Raw genomic sequence first — 17,800 nt, 5'->3', positions numbered from 1 at the left:
GCCCAGTAGGTTTAGGAACCTGTACACCTGTTTATTGACAATTGAGAGGCGGGACCAAAGAGCCAGAGCTCAACCTCTGCAAGCACAACTAGGCGAGTACACACTTATTAGGCCTTATTTTGTCCAGGTTTAATCTTTATTACTCAATTCTCTCTGCTTTTCTGATTCTATAATCCGTCACTCTCCCAGTTCATTTACTATTCCGACAATCTTCACTCTTCCACCGCATCCTCAACCCCTCCCCACAACCTCAACCCCACCCTTTCACCACAACCCTCTCCAATGACCCTTAACACTGTCTTCTACCATACACACACTGTACCCAAGAGTGAGAATACAAATCTTACCCTCACACCCCAACCACTACCTCCATTTCCCTGACTCCCCCCCCCTCCCCCGTCCACACTCCATAGACAACCCCATCCCCCCCTTACCATCCGGCCCAGACCCCCACCCCAAGGCTCGGCCTCCTCCCACAGCCAACACCAACACAACGGAAGGGCGCGCAATCACTGTTTGTAAACAAATGCCTTGCTTAACGTTCCTTTAGTTCTTTTTATACAATGTTGTCTCTGGCTTTAACCACATTATGAGCAGAAAATGCGTCACAACGTGGCTGAAACATGTCGTAACATGACAGTGACGATATGATTGTGTCCGTCATGAACCCGTCACAACTACGTGTGCAACTCCTCCTGTAATACATCTTATTTTGAACGTTATGGTCTCCAGGGGACAAAATAGTGTTATGATAAGGAACGGGTCACAGATATCCACATTTGCTCTACATCTATGGTTAAGTGGGTTGCTTGGGTTCGTACGACTGCCTGTGTTAGCACTTTGTATTTTATACGTTGTGGCAAGTCAAGAGAACGGGGCTGGTGCATGAGGGTTGGGCTCTTTATAGCTCGAATAATTAAAAGAATTTAATTTCTTTCTTATGCACCCCATACCCATACCGTGTGGGGGGGTGTAAAGGGTTACAGAGGAACATAATGGGTTCAGGAACTGAACCCATTAAAAGTCATGCCGCTTCTGGGATTTATACTGCAAGTGTTGAATTTTCTAGATATTTACATATCAAACCGAGTTCCGATTACTTTACTACTAGTCTACTTTAGTAGACTAGACATTCTTTAGTCTAGGCGGCGGCCTGGTCGAGGACCGGGCCGCGGGGACATTCAGCCCCGAAATCATGGCAAGCTTCGTCTAGTGGGAAGATAGATTCCCTTTAGGCTAATAAGCCCTAATTATGGGTTACTTACATTAACTAACAGAGACGTTCATTCTTAATACCCCTTGACAGATTTAAGAACATTGTATGGTCAGATTAACGCCTATGTAAAAACCAGTAATATTACCACACCAGAGGAATATCTCTAATCGTGAAGGTGAAAATGATCCGAGAGTCACGATTTCCAGGAATTTCCTGACAAAGGATCAATGGCAAGTGTTAATATCTAGAAGCAGACAGTCAGGTTAGACGGTAGACAGACAGGTCAAGGTAAAACGTGTCTGTCTCACGACGTTCTAAACCCACCTCACGTTCCCTATCAACCTGGAGCCAGATTCACGAAGCAGTTACACAAGCACTTACGAACCTGTCCACCTTTTCTCAATCTTAGGCGACTTTATTTACAATTATTAAATGGTTAATGAGCTCCGAAGCACCAGGAGGCTGTTTATAATAGTTGATCGGGAAGTTTTCATGCTTGTAAAGTGTTTAATAAATGTAACCAAAGCCGTCAAAGATTGAGAAAAAGATGTTCACGTTCGTTAAGTGCTTGCGTAACTGCTTCGTGAATCTGGCCACTGTTCTCTTACAAAGACCGCCGCATTTCGATCGTATGCGCTACCTAAGGCCAAAAATTGTCGCACTAGAAAATGGAAGCGGCTGACGAAAGTGACGTATTGTTCCATTTTCTGTTTTGGGTCCTCTGGTGGGTTAGGAGAGGGCACTTGAACTGGACCGTTTTCTTGGCGCTGGGAAAACCTTAGGAGGACGGACTGCCGTATTGGTGGTGGGTTGTTGTTATCGAACTTTATCTAGCCCCAGTATAGGCCCCATTTAGTTTATGCATTATTGGTCGTCATTCTATTGAATGAGCAAATTCACTCAAAAAGTGTACAGATAGGGATAATCCGATATCCCTATCTATCAGGCGGTGATAATATCAGATTATCCCTATCTATCAAGAAACAGGTGGTGATATAAACAAGTATACACACTCCTCTCCCCTCTATAACCCACCACACACTGTTCATTTACCAACAGCCCAATATATAAACACTATACAAATAATCCCTACGAATTGTAAAAGTTTAGATTCAGGAAAGACGGGGTAAATACAGGATTAGAAACTTTTTGGTTAATGTAATTTACTGGGTAACAGACATGGAATTGTTTCAAGCGTAGGTTTGACATACGAGTGCTGGGTTATATATATAAATATCAGAGGCTTAGCATAGGTCAATAGAACCTTTGCATTTCCCTTTGTGTTTGTGTTCTTACCCGCTAGTTGCCCCCAGCCGTCGTTGTGGATGCCATTCATTAGGTATACCGTAGGGTTGTATCCTATTAATTAGTGATAATGTAGGGTTAGATCCCGGCGGGTGGGACTGATGCAGGGCTGGCTGTCATTATGCAGGTGACGTCAGCCAGGGAGTCATCATCCTGCCCCGAGTGGCACTCAAGGTCAACGTGTCACTGGGGGGGGGGGGAGGAGGGAGGGAGGGAGGAAGAAAGAGGAGGGAGGAGGGGGAGGGAGGAGGAAGAGGAGGAGGGAGGAGGAAAAGGACATTAAAGACCACTGCACATTGCTCCTAATCTTCATTTATTACCATAAAGAGGTAAACGGTAAAAATGCAAATTACTTTTACATTTCAAACAGAGTCATTTGATCTTTATTGCGCCTGAAGGTAGACATCATCCCCCCCCCCCCCCCACTGCACCCCCCCCCCATCCCCTCCTCCCCCCCTCTGTTGTTCCGTCATGGTAAAAACTCTACAACTCTGTTCCTTTTGGTCAAGGGGCGACCACATTACCCCAGAGTGCAGCCCCAACTGTTCCAAGGGGCACCACCAGCTGGTACCCCGGGTACCCCCAGGGGTATCAGCTGACTAAGGTAAACACAGGTATCGGGGTTTAAGGAAGCGTGCCCAAACGTCTCCTCCTGAGTAGAGGTCGACCTCTGGTCCAAACGGTAGTGAGCCGACAAGGGTTTGTGTAAACGGATCGCTGGTGTCCATTAGCGAGTTTTGCCTGTGTGTGTACTCGCCTAGTTGTACTTGCGGGGGTTGAGCTCTGGCTCTTTGGTCCCGCCAATCAACTGGTGTACAGATTCCTGAGCCTACTGGGCTCTATCATATCTACATTTGAAACTGTATGGAGTCAGCCTCCACCACATCATTGCCTAATGCATTCCATTTGTTAACTACTCTGATACTGATAAAAGTTCTTTCTAATGTCTCTGTGGCTCATTTGGGCACTCTGCTTCCACCTGTGTCCCCTTGTTCGTGTTCTGCCCGTGCTAAAGAGTTTGTCTTTGTCCATCCTGTCAAGTCCCCCGAGACTTTTGTACGTGGTTATCATGTCCCCCCTTACTCTTCTGTCTTCTAGGGACGCGAGTTTCAGCTCCTTTAGCCTTTCCTCGTAGCTCATACCTCTCGGTTCCGGGACGAGTATGGTGGCATACCGCGGAATCTTTAACTTTGTCTTTTGTTTAACTAGGTATGGACTCCAAGCTGGAGCTGCATATTCCAGGATTGGTCTGACATAAGTGGTATATAGGGTCCTGAATGATTCCTTACGTAAATTTCTAAAGGCAATTCTTATGTTGGCCAGTTTAGCATATGCCGCCGAGGATATCCTTTTTATGTGGGCCTCTGGGGACAGGTTCGGTGCGATATCAAACCCCAGATTCTTCTATTTGACTTAGGATTTCACCTCCCAGATGGTACATTGTGTTAGCCTTCTGCTCCCTTCGCCTAATTTCATGACTTTGCACTTTCCCGAGTTGAATTTTAGTAGCCATTTTCTAGACCATTCCTCCAGCCTGTCCAGGTCGTCCTGTAGTCTCTATCGTGTGTCTTGATTCTTCTCATAATTTTTGCATCATCAGCAAACATTGAGAGGAATGTGTGTGTGTGTGTGTGTGTGTGTGTGTGTGTGTGTGTGTGTGTGTGTGTGTGTGTGTGTGTGTGTGTGTGTGTGTGAGAGCGCGCGCGCGCGCGCATGCATTCTTTTTGGTCTGTTTAAATCACATCAAAGTAAGGTTGCCATCACAGGCTCTGTTTAAATACCCTCACAGCTGATCAAAGTCTGGTAACCGGCCACCCACCGGCCCGGGGTAAACAAACCCGCCCACCCACCCGCCCGCCCGCCCGCCGACCCGGGGTAAACAAACCCACCCGCCCACCGACCCGGGGTAAACAAACCCACCCGCCCACCGGCCCGGGGTAAACAAACCCACCCGCCCACCGGCCCGGGGTAAACAAACCCACCCGCCCACCGGCCCGGGGTAAACAAACCCACCCGCCCACCGGCCCGGGGTAAACAAACCCACCCGCCCACCGGCCCGGGGTAAACAAACCCACCCGCCCACCGGCCCGGGGTAAACAAACCCACCCGCCCACCGGCCCGGGGTAAACAAACCCACCCGCCCACCGGCCCGGGGTAAACAAACCCACCCGCCCACCGGCCCGGGGTAAACAAACCCACCCGCCCGCCGACCCGGGGTAAACAAACCCACCCGCCCGCCGACCCGGGGTAAACAAACCCACCCGCCCGCCGACCCGGGGTAAACAAACCCACCCGCCCACCGACCCGGGGTAAACAAACCCACCCACCCACCCGCCCGCCGACCCGGGGTAAACAAACCCACCCACCCACCCGCCCGCCGACCCGGGGTAAACAAACCCACCCACCCACCCGCCCGCCGACCCGGGGTAAACAAACCCACCCACCCACCCGCCCGCCGACCCGGGGTAAACAAACCCACCCACCCACCCGCCCGCCGACCCGGGGTAAACAAACCCACCCACCCACCCGCCCGCCGACCCGGGGTAAACAAACCCACCCACCCACCCGCCCGCCGACCCGGGGTAAACAAACCCACCCACCCACCCGCCCGCCGACCCGGGGTAAACAAACCCACCCACCCACCCGCCCGCCGACCCGGGGTAAACAAACCCACCCACCCACCCGCCCGCCGACCCGGGGTAAACAAACCCACCCACCCACCCGCCCGCCGACCCGGGGTAAACAAACCCACCCACCCACCCGCCCGCCCGCCGACCCGGGGTAAACAAACCCACCCACCCACCCGCCCGCCGACCCGGGGTAAACAAACCCACCCACCCACCCGCCCGCCGACCCGGGGTAAACAAACCCACCCACCCACCCGCCCGCCGACCCGGGGTAAACAAACCCACCCACCCGCCCGCCGACCCGGGGTAAACAAACCCACCGACCCGGGGTAAACAAACCCACCCACCCACCGACCCGGGGTAAACAAACCCACCCCCTCTCTATAACCGAGAATAGTTTGTCATTGCAGATTGTTTGTCTTGCAACCGTTTTGTTTGTTTGTATGTTTGCATTCAAGAAAACATTCATTATAAATGTGATGACGGCTCGGTCATCTGTGTTCCAAGGTCGCTTCTCTCTCTCTCTCACACACCCACACCCACCCCCCTCCCACACACACACCCCCACACCCCCCCCCCCCCCCCCCCACACACACACACACACACACACCCCCCCACACACACACACACACACCCCCCACACACACACACAGGGAAGCCTGGCGGCTGAGTGGACATGTAACGCTCGGGGGTTGTAGTCCTAAGGGCTCTGGTTCGATTCCCAGAAATGGCAGAAACAAATGGGCAGCTTCTCTTTCACTCTGATGGCCCTGTTCACCTAGCAGTAAATAAGTATCTTTGAGTAAGACAGCTGCTACGAGCTGCTTTCTGGGGATGTATTCACCTAGCTGTGCTTGCGGGGGTTGAGCTTCGGCTCGTTGGTCCCGGCTCCCAACTGTCAATCGACTGATATACAGGTTATGGAGCCGGATCCCATTGGGCTGCATTATATTTACGTTGACCAGACCACACACTAGAAGTTGAAGGGACGACGACGTTTCGGTCCGTCCTGGACCATTCTCAATCGACTTGAGAATGGTCCAAGACGGACCGAAACGTCGTCGTCCCTTCAACTTCTAGTGTGTGGTCTGGTCAACATTAGCCACGTTATTGTGACTCATCGCCTGCATTATATTTACGTTTGAAACAGTATTGAATCCACATCACTTAGTGCTTTCAATGTGTTAATTACCGAGAGCCAGCATGTGTGGGAGTGACGTCGTCCACAGTACCGTTGTACACGTGTCCACACTCCTATAGAAATACTCTCCATCTACACCATTTAATTTGTTATGCTTGAGAGAATTAACGTCGCCTTGTGCTTGGTAAGCACTGCAATATTTTTTTTGTATACAAATGAGAAGAGGAGCCGACGACTTCTTATTGCTATTAAGGCAGAGAGATTGTCCTTCCCATAGTTCATGGCAAGCCTTACCCTACTGTTCCTTACAGCACCACCTACCAATCACTAACAACCACGTATCCAATAACTACTGGGTGAACAGGGGAAAAGGGGGAACCGAATGATTGATGCCTAGTCTTACCAAGTTGCTCAGTTTCTTCAGAGGATGGCACTGCTGCATGCTCAAACTCTGGTCTGATCAACGTGAAGAATTATACTCGTTTTAGCTATAAATAGCCTAAAGTTGGTCAGAATCCCCGAGAAGCTTGATACTGTGTTTCTTTCATAGGCTTCCGGTGATAACATTAAATGACGCCTGGGCTGAGAGGAGACTGGAGACTTGCCGTGCTGCAGGAGAGGGTTCTCCCCCCAGAGCCGCCTCCGTGCGTCTTGGCGTCCCCAACATTACCTTCCCCACCACAACACCCTACAACACGCAGGCACACAGCGCGGGGTCGTCCAGCCTCCGATCAAGGTAATTATAACCGGACGAAACATCAAGTTGTGTGTATATTGGCCCCAGTCCTGGTCCCCCAGGCCACCACTTCCCTATGTAAACACTATTATCAAAGTTCTAATAGGGGCTGTGGGAGGGGTGGGCGAGGGGCTGTGGGGCGAGGGGCTGTGGGAGGGGTGGGCGAGGGACTGTGGGAGGGGTGGGCGAGGGACTGTGGGAGGGGTGGGCGAGGGGCTGTGGGAGGGGTGGGCGAGGGGCTGTGGGAGGGGTGGGCGAGGGGCTGTGGGGCGAGGGGCTGTGGGAGGGGTGGGCGAGGGGCTGTGGGAGGGGTATAAAGGTGTAGATGGTGGCGAAAATTGTCGGGGGGTTTGGGGTATATTGAGTGGGATTGTCAAGGAAGGGGGGGGGGGCGGGATGGAACAGGCAATGGAGAAGACTATGGGAGCACACAAGTGGCAGTGATCGAGGAGATGATATAATGTTAGGTAACCCCCCACCCCACTTAACTACCTAATAGTAACTACAGGGGAGTGAACATCTCTCGACATCATCATCTCGACATCACCTCACCCAGGTGAGTCTCCAGCTTCCACTTGGATCTTCGTGTCCCACTTTCCCTAAATCTTAATGGTATTAAGTACGCATAACGCATGACAGCCGTAAAGTACCAGACTACAGAACGCATCTTGCAGAGCACAAAAAGCGCACGATGGTTGCATACCAATAAGCAAGACTGATACACGTTGCAACACAAGACACGCTCGACGCATGCGCGCACTCTGCAACACTGCGCATACACCACCGCCATATTTACGACGTAATAAGCATGAGAGACGCGCGGTCCACAACGAATGACGCACAAACTAGTCTCGGAATCCAAGTCATCTTCCTGAAAGAGAGCTCTGGCTTCTTCTCCAATGAGGGGCCATAGAATATCCCAGTCTTCACCGCGAAAGCCAGCGAGAGTAAGAGAGAGAGAGCCCGCGAGAGCAAGAGAGCCCGCGAGAGCAAGAGAGAGCCCGCGAGAGCAAGAGCCCGCGAGAGCAAGAGAGCCCGCGAGAGCAAGAGAGAGCCCGCGAGAGCGCAAGAGAGAGCCCGCGAGAGCGCAAGAGAGAGCCCGCGAGAGAGCAAGAGAGAGCCCGCGAGAGAGCAAGAGAGCCCGCGAGAGAGCAAGAGAGAGCCCGCGAGAGAGCAAGAGAGAGCCCGCGAGAGAGCAAGAGAGAGCCCGCGAGAGAGCAAGAGAGAGACAGTGTCTCTTGCTGGTTCAGCGAGTGACTGGAAGGTTCACTAACGCCATAGCTGGCTTTATGATTATTTACATTACACGAGAGAGTAGAGGTTCAGGGGAAGACTGAGGTTATAGTTGAAGGCAGGGAAGGCTTGGATGTAATAACAGCGCACACCTCTGCTAGGCTGATAATTCCAACACTTGACCACACTAGCCGGGACAGTACCGATCAACTGGTATATGCAAATTATGCCCAAGGTCGGAGCCGGTCGGCCGAACAGACAGCACGCTGGACTTGGGATCCTGTTGTCCCGGGATCGATCCCGGGCGCCGGCGAAAAACAATGGGCAGTTTCTTTCACCCTATGCCCGTTACCTAGCAGTAAAATAGGTACCTGGGTGTTAGTCAGCTGTCACGGGCTGCTTCCTGGGGGTGGAGGCCTGGTCGAGGACCGGGCCGCGGGGACACTAAAGTCCCGAAATCATCTCAAGATAACCTCAAGAAGGTGAGCACGTGGGGCATTTCCCTGCACCATAGCATTCGGTGGAGCCTGGGTCTATGGATTCACAGGTATAGGCAGCAACTTGTAGTTTAAGCGACCCAAACACTTCAAGGTGATACACGACCAATGATCACATTCACTCCAAACATCTACCACCTAGGGGCCTGGCAACTGAGTGGACAGCGCTTTGGATACGTAGTCCTGAGGTTCCGGGTTCGATCCCCAGTGGAGGCGAAAACAAATTGGTATAGTTTCTTTCACCCTAATGCCCCTGTTACCTAGCAGTAAATAGACAATTGGGAGTTAGACAGCTTCTACGAGCTGCTTCCTGGGGGTGTGTAACAAAAAGGAGGCCTGGTCGAGAACCGGGCCTCGGGGACGCCAAGCCCCGAAATCATCTCAAGATAAGATACACGGGTTCGATTCCCAGGAAAATCTAGATACTCTGCATGCCACTTCCCTAGTTCAAGTACGTTTATCGAGACAATAAAATACATCTCAAAAGGGATAGAATAGCTTAGGCAATCTTCTACCCCTCCAGCACTTCCATAGTGTATGATGCCTATAGTGCCCATACGAGTTGTTAAAATACCAGTGTCCATAGTTAGAGGTCAAGGGAGAGTGGGTTACACCTGGGGGGGGGGGTTAGAAATAGCCTAAGCTACTCTATCCCTTTGAGATGTATTTTTTGTCTCAATAAACACACTTGAACTTGAACTTGTGGGTGGGTTGTGGGGGTTTTCCCCCCCTCCCCCCCCCCACTTTCCCGTATCTAACTTTATCAGTCTGAATGACATCACTCACAGTCAACTAAACCAAGAACCTCGCCTTAAATCTCCCCAAATAACTCCACCAAAGACAGTCTTATCACGTGTCTGACCACATCTGCTGACAAACTAAAAAAAAAAAAAACATAATTTGCCGTTTACGCAGAACATAACCTTGTGCGGAAAATGTCTAACCTGACCTTAAAACTCCCTTAACGACCTTGCCTGACTTGACCTTCACAGTCTCTTTAAATAGTCATTTTATAGCCCTGAAATACTGCCGACCGTAACCCCCTCCCCACAAAGGGCCTTGCACGGTTACCTTGAGGTTACCTTGAGGTGCTTCCGGGGCTTAGTGTCCCCGCGGCCCGGTCGTCGACCAGGCCTCCCCACGGTCGAGACTAACCCCCCCCCCCCACCCCCCACCCCACAAAGGGCCTTACACGGTCGAGACAACGTCACCTCTCCAAAAGGTCTGACCATGACCTTGTTAAGGTGGCGTGTGGTTTGCATCTCTGACTGGTTCCCTCAAGAGTCTCTCTCTTGTCTTCTGCAGTCACCTGTAGGGATTAAATGGAAGAAAAAAGATATAGAGCGAAGGGATGCAAGATCGAGGAAGATAATGCAAGAAATAGGGAGAATTGCAAACACGTTTTAGGGGGGGGGGGGAGATGAGCAAAGGTAGGAAGGTTGAAATAAATCAATACGCAACACGTGAACCCATCAAGAGAGTAAGAGGGGGAACCTGACCGCATGACAACAGATACAAAACACACAAGAATGAAAGACAAGCAACTAGATGTGCATAAGAACATTCCCACATTGCCTCACCAGGAAAGGGGACGCGTAGGCAGACAAAAAAAAATCCATGGAATTTTGTACAAGAGGTAGGAGAGTACAGCGACGCCCTCGCTTATTGCAAGTCGGCGTTCGATCCCCGATGGTTGAGGCTCTTTGGCACCGTCCCTCCCCTCAGCAGTGGTACCCCAGCTAGTATAATCTGTCCCCGTATTCCTTGCACGTGTTGCACAGTCATACTGGCACAGCACTTTCTCCTGATAATTATCTCCAGTTCCACAAGATAATACAATATGAGGACTTGCGGGGGATGGTGCAACAACGGCTCATCCGGATATTACCGTAATATGAACCCGGCGCCACGCGGTCTTACCCGGCGCGAGGCTTCCTTACCGCAAGATAAAATGAAAACCCGTTATGTGGTAAATTGTTTCGCGTGAAATACTGACGCGTAAATATGCATGAAAATCTCTGGAAAGAGAATACGTACATTGTATATAATGCGTACACATGAATACTCTTGAGCGTAAAGCGGCTACGTCCGGGAACATCATGATTCAACCCGTCCTCTTAAAAAGAACGTCACTTTTGGCTCGTATGAGCGATATGGCTAAATTTGGACGTAATTTGAAATGAAATCGACTCACAAAAGTGACGTTCTGTTCCGTTTTCTGTTTGAGTCGTCCTGCCTACGCGCAGAGGCTATAAGAGGACACTTTAAATTAACGTTTTTCATAACGTTTTGAAACTTTATAAGAATTTCCTGCCCACCTAACCTATCAGAGGACCCTTAACTTACTGTTGTTGAAAAAAAAAATTCCAAATTTGTTTTCATTTTTTTTTCATTTTCAAATTACGTCCAAATTCGGCCATACGGGCAAACGGCCAAAAGCGACGTTCTTTTTAAGAGGACAGGTTGCATGATTGGCCAGCCTAGACCTCCCCCTTCCACACATGACTTACACATCATGATTAAGCTAAGAGGTAACAGACATCAGTAGCCCGTAAGGCACTTAAAAAATTCTTTCAACACTTCACACACTCTTATTTTATAAGTGTATCTCACCGTCATAAAGTGCTATGTTAAGAACTAACGTCCATCACAGCTCCTCAGTGTTAGGTCCTACCTTGTTCAAGCGGCGGGTCCTGCAGCCCGTAGTGACCCAGAGGTTTTAAGGAAAAAAAATATCCCCGCACCGGAGCCGTTTTTGTAGGGTACGTCCACTCGCAAACTGCAAGATGAGAAGGACAAATTTAACCTCAAGTTAACATTACTGGCTTTTATATATACTGTTAACGAATCTTATCTTATAGAAAGTACAATAACACAACCACAACGAAAGCCCAATAAGGTGATACTGATAAAATATTGAAGCCGCGTAGTGGAATCTAACTGTTGTCCACACATATACACATTGCATACACACACACACACACATATATAATCATGCCTTTAGAAATTAGTTTAAGGAATCATTCAGAACCTGTTGTATTATTTCAGACGAATCCTGGAGGATGTTGCTCCATCGTGGTGTCCACACCTAGTCAAACAGGAAGAAGATATTGCACCGGACTTGTTAAGAACTATGGGATATAAGTTACGAGGAAAGACCACGAATTGAACCTCACATCGCTGAAAGAAGAGTTAAGGGAGACATGATTACCACATACAAAATTCTCAGGGGAATTGATGTGGTAGATAAAGATACTTAAGCACGGGTAGTGCTCGCACAAGGGAGAGGACAGGTGGAAACCTCAAAAAAAATAATTGTCAAGTGTCAGAATAGTTAAAATATGGAATACACTAGCCAGTGATGCGATAGAGGCAGACCCCCCCCCCCACACACACAGTTTCAAATGGAGACAAGAGCTGAATAAGCTCAGAAACCTGTATAGGTGTTGATTGACTTGCACAGGTGGGTGCAGGAACAGGCGACTGCCAACTCACGTGAACAGCCTGATAGCTTCCCTATCCCATAGCTCATGGTAAGCCTTACCCACTAGTATCCCAGGAATACGACCTGCCAATCTCTTAACAACCAGGTACCCAATCACTGCTGGGTGAACAGATGCTAATCCTTAACGCCAATAGGCATCTAGTTAATCCTGCCAGGCCAGGATACGAACCAAGGTAAATTGAGACGCGGAACCAGAGACCCAGCAAGCACAATTAAGAGAATACTTCTATCTAATCAGCCATCCCAAGTTCAGGACAAATTACCAACCGTTGAAGCAACTTCATTCCTCCTGTTGAGCGTACTTGCGTATACCTGTGTCTGTATACACCTGTCTCACACACCTGTCACAAATCTTTATTAACCGTACTGAGTTTAGTTTTATAATGATAGTTTAGGTCTGAAATGTTGACCAAATGGTTACCACTGAAGCTCTAGATATAATTTGGGTTATTTTTGGGATAATTATTTCACAGTGTGTACCGTAGTTTTAATATTCACTTTAATATTCAGAGGAGGAGGGGGAGGTCGCGAGGAGGGGGTTGGGGGCGGTGGGGGGAGAGTAGTGGAGGGGGGAGGGTGGCGCGAGCAAGCATGAGGAGGGTGGGAGGGAGGGAGGGAGGGAGCGAGTTAGGAGTTGGTGTGGAAGAGAAGCAGAGATAACAGATAGTGGCAAGTGGGCAAACGTTGGGTTATCTGAGTGGGGTCTTTTCCTGCCCTCAGGTAATAGTCATTCCCCCTCCCCCCCCCCCTCCCCGGGAGGTTGGAATGCACCCCCGCCTCAAACCACGTGCGGGATACGCCGCATTCGCACGCACATGCATGCATGAATGCATAATCCCTCCCCACGCACGTACATGCATGCATGCATAATCCCCCCCCCTCACGCACGCACATGCATAATCATGGACGTATTAGAACTTTTTCACTGTCAATAGTTAACAAATGGAATGCATTAGACAGTGATGAGGTGGAGGCTGACTCCATACACAGTTTCAAGTGTAGATATGATAGAGCCCAGTAGGCTCAGGAATCTGTACACCAGTTGATTGACAGTCGAGAGGCAGGACCAAAAAGCCAGAGCTCAACCCCCGTAAGCACAACTAGATTAAACGAGTACAATTAGGCGAGTACGTATACATTAACCCACTTTCCAATAATGATTGTATTTTTAACAAGTATTTGATCAAACGTGCAAAAAATGGACTGTTGAGCACAAAAGTAAATTTTGCATGTGTGAAAAAATTATTTAAGAACCTAATCTAACTTGTCCAAGCAATCATAGGCCTAATGTGCGTTATCTTAGTTATATTATAGTACTTTTGCGCTATACTAGGCTTAGGAATACAAGTCTAGTTTTTTCTTTCCGTGCCCTGTACAAAATTATTAGTATAAAGAGTAAACACCGTTGACCGCAGCAGTCCACTTTTTAACGTTCGACCAAATAATTTATACAAGTACTATGACTTTGGGAGGAGGCATTCATACCTAATTGGAGTTGTGAGTCTACACAAGACTGATATTGATGGAGACAAAGATGGAAACTAAGTAGGCTAGCCTACCCAAATGAGCCTCGGTTAATAGCTAAACATATTAAAAAAAAAATCCTAGTTTGGCCTACTGGGCCAAACTAGATGGCTTCCATATTATATATATATTACAACACCAAATGTAGAATAGAGCCCAAGGGACTATACTCTATGTCCCGCTCTCCCATGGGTAGGTGGTTGTGGTGGTTTTAGATTCAGCTTCTTTCAACAAAAGTGGCAAGTAGCACGGGCTATGGTGAGCCCGTAGTGGACTCACCTGGCACAGGAGCGGGGCTGCACGAGGTATAATGTTGATAACCAGGACGTATAGAGGTGAAGCACACCTGGAGCAAGCACCGAGCTAGGAGAGTAACACTAGACATGCATACGGAGACCCATACACAAACACCCGCATTTCAACTGTCACAACAGGGTCAGATATGCTACCAATATTCAGCTGGCTTCTTCCAGATATACAACACCCACCAAGCGTTATTACCCACGGGGGAGACATCTCCCGTCACGCAGGGTGCAGTCGCACCTTCACAGATCCCCAGTATCAGCTCTTGATACTTGTAATGGCTCAAAGGGGCCACCACTTACGGGATATTCATGCCCATGCCACCTTTAGGGTGGCTTAATCTTAATCAATCGTTATTACCGTGTAGTTGTCTTAGTCCGTGCGTCGTAGATCACACGTCTGAGTACGTGCGGCAGTTCACGTGTGGTTCACTGAACATTTCCCCAAATCTGGTTATTACAACAACAGCCCAACATGTTCCATGTGCAGCCTGTTGGGAGCTCCACAACTCCCAAGCAAATAATTTGGGGACACGTTTTACAGTTCCCCCTTATAACTAAAAATAGTCGAATGGGGGGGGGGAGCAATTTTAAGATTACCCGCTTAAGACCTTCATAAAAAAAATTTAACGTCCAATCCCGTTTAAAGTATGCCTGGACACCGTACTTTTAAGCGGTTGTAAGTACGGTGTAAGACACCGTGCTTACAACCTTTCATACCACGATTACAAACATATAAGGGGAGAAGGGAAGGGGGATATGAAGCTTATAGGAGGGGAGAAGATCTCAAGAGAAAGCCGATACGAGGTTGTAACCAGTGTGGTGACAAGAGACAGTTGAGATAAGAGAGGATGTGTGGCATCCTGTTGAGGCCCGGATGATAACCCGTCCCCAGGGACACACACACACACTAATGGCTGAGAGGAGAGAGAACGAGAGAGGGGAGAGAGAACGAGAGAGAGGAGAGAGAACGAGAGAGAGGAGAGAGAAAGAAAGAGGGAGAAAGAAAGAGGGAGAAAGAAAGAGGGAGAAAGAAAGAGGGAGAAAGAAAGAGGGCGAAAGAAAGAGGGCGAAAGAAAGAGGGCGAAAGAAAGAGAGGGAGAAAGAAAGAAAAAGATAAACATTGAGAAAGAAAAAGCTTGAGAGAAAAAGATTGAGAAAAAGAAAAAAGAGCGAGAGCGCGACATGGAACATCCTTTCCCAGTTATGAAAGTGGGATCTGCTTTTACGCCGCTGAGAACTCCAGAAAACAAACCAAAAACCACACTAAGAAACTGCCCAACATCAAAGTGGAGCGCCGTAGCGCGAGGCGGAATCAAGTGATAATACAGCTTTTAATATCTGGACTTTTATAACCGAACTTCTTTGTTGTGGCGACCGAGAACACGACGAGAGGAGGAGACAGGAGCCCCTGAACGACAGACCATCGACATCTTAAACAAGCATTCTCTACACGATGCTAAAGAGGCTCGTGATGAAACAATTCGTAGATTCATTGAAGGCAAGGTCAATGCCTAATGAAGTTATCAAGAGTTTTAGGATGAAACTGCATTGATAATCGAATAGCGAGACATTAGCCGTGTATTCCTTGACTTGATAAGAAGGCCTTTGGCCCAGTTCCGCGTGTAAAGCTTCAATACGAACTTTAAAGCCAATGTTTTGTTAGTGCTAGTACCAGCACCACTACTAACAGTGCTGACAGGATCAGTGGTACTAACCGTGGTAACAGTAGTAGCAACAGTCATAGTGGTGATCAGCAACATAGCTGTAGGCTACAAACTTAATATGAAACTAGTAGTAAAGACAATAGCCGTAGTAATAGTCCTTATTGGTAGTAAGAACAGAAGCAGCAGATACAATAGCCTAATAGCGTGGTAGTTTTATTAATATAATAGAAATACCAGTATTATTAGTGTGTATTGTCCTTTACTACTAACATCAATAACTAATAATAGTAATACTAGTATATACTAATGTAAGTTCAATAATTGCACTGATGGAGGTGGCTGAATATCAAGAACTATCACGAGCTCAAGTCATTATTTTATGCTCATCATTAAGATGAACACATCACAAAGCGTAGCACCAAACCCGAGAACTACAACCTCATCATAAGCAGTAGCAGAAACACCACCACCAAAAGCACAATAAACTATAACAATTCACGTGATTGCATGGCCACGCTTCTTGCAGGCTGGCGTTCGATCCCGATGGTCAAGGTTTGGCATCGTTCCTTTACTTCATTCTCGTATTCCTGCTCTTGGGGATTCTTACCCTTTCCAAGTGCTATGTGGTTATACTGCCTTCGTGCTTTCCCATAACTGCCTTACCTTAGTGGAGAAAAGTCCAATGATGTGGGAAGCAAGTAGGTAAGGTAACCGTCCTCTCTCACGCCAAAATCCACCCGCCCACACAACATACCCATCAAAACCATAACAAAAATCCTTGCCTGTCCACAATTTGAAAAACTTGTGCACATCAGAGCAGAGAAAAAGGCACCCCTATCACATTATATAAACAAGTGTACCTGCAAGTATTCGTCCATTAAGTATTTATCTGAAAAATCCGTTCCATACACAACCAATACGCGTCAGTAGGCAGAAAGACTTCCCTCCAAAAAACAATGGAAAAACCGTCCATGAATATACAGGCTCTCCCCCACGTCAATACTAATGTGAAAGAAATCGTTTGAGGGGAAATTTAGCTTGATTTGGAGAATTTATTTTACATTTTATATTTTCAAGCTGAATCAGGACTCGGAGGCTATATTTGTTTTCCACTTGAGGTCCTGAGGTCGTTCCAAATCTTTAGAATATAAATTCTTTTATTAATTTTTAATTTAAACTGCGTAAGCCAAGGCAAGTATATCGGCGTCCATCAAGTATATTTAATGCAAGCCGATATCCGAGGGACGTGAGCCACATACGCCTACGTGATCCTATTTACGCAGCCTCCTGCGCTAGGATAAGGTTACACCACCCCATACCCTATGTTACTGTTCTGCGAGGTTGTATCATCTTTATTTCATACTGTTCAATGGATGTTCTTGCTTCTTGCCCAATTTTTATTAATTTTTCATACGAAGTCGAGTAGATATTTCTCTGACTAGCCTATTCCTTTAGCTTGCGCAGGTCATGTCGCGTCTTTCTACAATTCTCCTGTATTATTTTACAACGCTTGCATTATCTGAGCATTTATATAAATGCTTCAGGTTCCATATTTAGATTATTTCCAAAAACGAAGAATGGCGTAGGCCTTCTAAGTGACCCTGAAGGACCCCCCCCTCACGCAATTGTGACCTCCCTTCACTCTGATAACTCTGCTCTCAATGTACAGTATATATATTTCCTATCAGATGGTTTATAGTCATCTTTGTTCTCTCCTCCTTTATCTAACTTGTGAGAGCGAGGGAGAGGGCGAATGAAAGAAGACGGAGGATGTGATGAGAAACGGGATGAGATAAGGTCAGTAGAGTGAAAGAGGAGGGGAGGAGAGTGAGAGGACTGTGTGAGAGGAAGCGTGAGGGAGAAGACGTGAGAGGAGGGAGATGGAAGGAGGGGGGGGGGAGGAGAGAGAGAGGGGTGGGGGTGTAATCAGCATCAACAGCACAACCTCTCACATTCTTCCCTCACCATTACATGCCAACACGCTGACACACTTCACCACTGCACCTCCTACTCTCTCAATTCATAAGCCGTTAATGTTTCTGTGGGA

General features: G+C 48.2%; 1 protein-coding gene across 3 annotated transcripts in view; it reads right to left on the bottom strand.

The window, feature by feature from the left end:
- The window catches only part of sigmar (Tumor necrosis factor alpha-induced protein 8-like protein sigmar), a 66,031-nt gene that overhangs the window by 36,426 nt on the left and 11,805 nt on the right, over nucleotides 1-17,800 (bottom strand). For 2 of the 3 annotated variants that reach the window (XM_045756291.2, XM_045756290.2), the window contains exon 2: nucleotides 11,430-11,534. The exons of the other annotated variant lie outside the window; for it this stretch is intronic. The gene's annotated coding sequence lies outside the window, so the exon portion shown is untranslated. The remainder of the gene's footprint in view (nucleotides 1-11,429; nucleotides 11,535-17,800) is intronic. 3 annotated transcript variants of the gene reach the window in all.

The sequence above is a fragment of the Procambarus clarkii genome, chromosome 60, assembly GCF_040958095.1.
Source record: "Procambarus clarkii isolate CNS0578487 chromosome 60, FALCON_Pclarkii_2.0, whole genome shotgun sequence".
In the NCBI taxonomy this organism is placed as follows: Eukaryota; Metazoa; Arthropoda; class Malacostraca; order Decapoda; family Cambaridae; genus Procambarus; species Procambarus clarkii.
Note: the sequence above shows the minus strand (reverse complement) of the source record. Positions and strands in the feature narration are given on the sequence as shown.